The 3,939-nt window shown below is 41.0% G+C and overlaps 1 long non-coding RNA gene across 1 annotated transcript; it reads right to left on the minus strand.

Moving 5' to 3' along the window:
* Positions 1-260: 260 nt before the first annotated feature.
* LOC120098081 (uncharacterized) lies at positions 261-1,820 on the minus strand. The gene is made up of 2 exons (XR_005495991.2): positions 1,023-1,820; positions 261-870 (listed from the first exon to the last, which is right to left on the minus strand). It is a non-coding gene; the product is annotated as an uncharacterized LOC120098081 (long non-coding RNA).
* Positions 1,821-3,939: the final 2,119 nt, after the last annotated feature.

Raw genomic sequence — 3,939 nt, forward strand, 5'->3', positions numbered from 1 at the left:
CAAGAAACAAAAGTGCAAGTGAGAATCAGGGGAGATGAGCGTCATTTTCTCTGACATAGAAGCAGGCAGTTATTTCCACAGGGATGAAAAAAGAAAGGCAAACCAAAAACAAACAAACAACGCCCCCTCCAGCCAAAAAATAAACTCCCAAACATTGAATACATATCAAGATATTAAAGTGTAGTTCTTGAATACATTTTAAGAAGTTCTAACTAAAGGCATTCTCAGCAAACTTTGAAGAAACATAACAGAAAAATAGTTTTTCAACGTGTACTTTACTTTAGAAGTATTAATGTAGTCCATAGTGATAAGGTTTACAAATTGCTCAGGCCCTCAGATTACATGGAGGAGCCCCTACTGCACCAAAAATCCCAAGGGCAAGTGCTCAGCTCCCTGGATCTGGTCAGTCTCAAACCTACACACACGTGATGTGAAAGAGCTTTTCATGTCTGATCTGTAATCAAATTGTTGACATATGAATTTTGAAAACTATTTTCAGAGAAAAGATTATTTGTCAAATCATTACTACTTCTGAAGCCAAGTATTTATTTATGATAGGAAAAGAGGCCAATTATTTAGTCCTGAAGTCACAGAGACTAGCAGCAAAGCCTGTGCCTTTATTCTGATGTCACTGGACTTCCTAGCAAGTCTGCTGGACACTTGACAGCAGTAAAAATTTGATTTAACAGCTATTGGTACTATACATGGATAAAAACCGGAAGGAGATAAAAATGGAAAGCGTGTGTTTTCAGGATGCAGCGTTGATCATTTTTCTTTCTGCCCTGGATCCGTAGACTCATGACACAAGATACTTTCTGCTCAGGAGCTGTTTCACTTCACAGGCCATTCCGGTTTCCAGAGTTTTTATGCCTATGAGTGAGAGAGGAGAGCTGAGTCACAATGGGTGAGCTTTTGCTAGTACTGCCTGTCAGTTCAACAAACGTAAAGGGGTGACTCAGCCTCTTTACAAAGCAGTTACAGAGCTCTGTGCAAGCAAATCCTGTCTTTATGTCATCTCTTACCTCAGCACCCTTTGTGGAAGAGTTAGGAGGGGGAGGAGGAGGTTAGCAGGCATCCTGTCAATCGAAGTTGATTGCTCAAGAGAAATGTAAACGGCAGGACAAAAGGTTTGCTTGTATCCATGGAAATCTAGTCGGCTCTCCATGGACTTTCCTGAGGCTCTAACAGATGACCGGTTCACACTGGATGGATGGGGTGGGGGTGGCTATGGGGAGCTCTAACAGTGACCACAGAAAATCTAGTAGTTTAAGACAGATTCTAGCCCCTAACAACCAGGAAGCAACATATAAAATCTAGCTGTGAGTCAAACATGACTCAGGGAGTTAAAAAGGCAGCTCAGTGTTTGAGAAATAAAAAGGTCTGATGCTGAGATTGGCAATCCTTCTAAATCCTTCTAAATACCTGACCAACTACACAGGCTACACAGTCACGTTATAGTCATCATCAGTGTCGTCACCATCCCACCACTCATGATTTATTTCCACAAGCTACCTTCCCATTAGTGATGTCTACTAGTGGGTATTGCTACAACTCATTTTATAGATGAAGAAATCAAGGCACAGAGCCATGAAATACTTTCCTTAAAGTCATCTAGCTACTTAGTATCAGACGGGAACCTCTCCACCAACAGACTGGGGTTTCTAATAAAAAAAAGTATGAAATCAGCATCTTATTTATATGCAATGCAAAGGAAATGAAGATGGTATAGTTAACTTCAGTAGTGATTGTTGGGGTATAATCTCGGCTCGCGTTCAGACAGAACAGGCCAAACCAACAAGGTTCCACATGGAGAGGTTTAATGAGAGAAGAAGAGTAGAAGAGGGGAGAAGTAGAGGCCGGCCATGAGCATGTGGAGGGGAAGGGGGTGGGTGGGGAGAGAAAGGACAGAGGGGAAGAGGGCAAGAGAGCAGAGAAGAACAAAGCAAAGAGCAAAGAGAAAGAGGAGGGGGCTAGCAACCCCTTTTAGAGTCAGGCATACTGGCTGTTGCCAGGCAACTGTGGGGCAGAGCATACCTGGCGGTTGCCAGGTAGCTGTGGGGGTGGAGCTTAGACAGAATACCAACTGTGATCACCATAGGATTGGGACAGTGGAACATCATCATGGCAGGCTTTTTGTTCTTGATGGAAATCTTTTGTAAGCATGTCATTTTTTGTTTTGTTTTGTTTTGAGCAATATATTCGTTTGTCTCAAACGCGTAAAGGAAGACATCAATGGTGAAGGAAGCTTCCAGAACCCACGTTGAAAAAGAAGTATCTTAGTGTTTCTTCAAAAAAAATATTTTATTAAGCAGCTTTGAATGAGGAACTTCAGTCTCTGTCAGATTCTTCTACTTCAGATGAGAAACTCAGCAGGGAACTCGGTCATTTTAACTCAGCTTGGCCATATGTACGATTCAAGCACTTTGGCTTGATGGCTAAGGACATACTCACTTGTACAATAACTTAAAAATTTAACATACTCACTTCAGAGTACTAATTCGAACCATTTTATCAACTAGGAATAGAACCTGCTTAATCACGTAAATCAAATGTTGGCCTGGGTAATTTCCAATTCAAATTTTAGTGCTGAACTTAACCAAGAGCTAAAAAGCCCAATCTTTTACTATTTCTATAAATCTGACTTCATTTTCATCGCTAACAGGTGAAGAGGAGGGTATAGGAAAATTCATGGAGAAGATATTTGCTGAGTAATAATCCATTATTTACTCCTTTTTATATTTTTTAATAATAACTTTAATTCATTCATCAGACCTCAGACTAGACCCCCTGGTGTTCTGAGCTCAGCTACTCTTGCTCTCTGCTCTAGACAACATGGAGTAAATGTTGCCACAAACTCAAACAGATTCACATCTCACTGTCCTGACATGTTACTTCCTTCTTTGTTCTGTCCTTTGAATGTGTTTCTTAGAAAAGGCAGGGAAAGAAGGACTTGTTTCCGCCCCGCCAAATACGCAACATATGCAAATATGCTTAAGGAGACTATCCCATCTTTCCTCACACCACTTTAATCGGTCACAATTTTTCAGGCAGTCTTGACATTTGGGTCGTGTGGAAAAGTGAAGGAGCAGAGGGAGACATTTATTTCCTGAAGAGGTCAGAGAGCATACCAGGGGACAGAGACTAGTCAGCAATCAAGCATGCAACACACACTTTCATTAAGACTCATGCCTTTCCCAACCACAATCTCAATTTCTGCTCCTCATGGTTTATATTGAAGAGGTTCCATTAAGGTTTATTTTAGTTCCCTTCTGCAAAGGACGAAAACATGACATTTTCAGATTAGTCCTGACCCAACATTTTAGGTTATTTTATGCCATGAAATTCTTATTCTAAGGTTCATCTTCTTTCACGTGAAAGGAAAAAAAACTCTTTCTGATGATTAAATAATAAAGAAGGCCGATTGTTTACAGACTCAAGTAACAAGACCTGACTGTGGGCCATGATCCAATCTCTCTTTAAAGCTAGAAATTTGCATCCTACTTAATGATGACATCTGTTGGGAGGAGAAAATTTCCATAGCATGTCCCTGTAACAGCCCCCAAATCTCTTGGGGGATCAAGGGCCAGGAGAAAATTTTAAATGAATGCAAAACTCTTGGAAAGATACACGTAGAATCTTCCACTTGATGAGGACCTTGTTTACAGACAGCAACGAGCCCAACTAGAAAACTGCAACAGCTGCTGCCTTTGGGAAGAATATACCTTTTAAGCATGAGCTAGAAGGACTTCAGGCTGTTGGAGCAACACATGCCTTCCAGCAGAAGACAGTTTCACACAGACCCCATGCCAAAATAATATTCCATTTTATGGTTTTTAATGATATTTTCTAAGACACAGTGTGAGGACTACAGAAAGCAGGGCTTAGCACCGTGTCAGCCACATGCTGTGAAGGTGATCAACTTGCTTGGCCTTGTTCAGA

This window comes from Rattus norvegicus, chromosome 1, assembly GCF_036323735.1.
Source record: "Rattus norvegicus strain BN/NHsdMcwi chromosome 1, GRCr8, whole genome shotgun sequence".
Classification (NCBI taxonomy): Eukaryota; Metazoa; Chordata; class Mammalia; order Rodentia; family Muridae; genus Rattus; species Rattus norvegicus.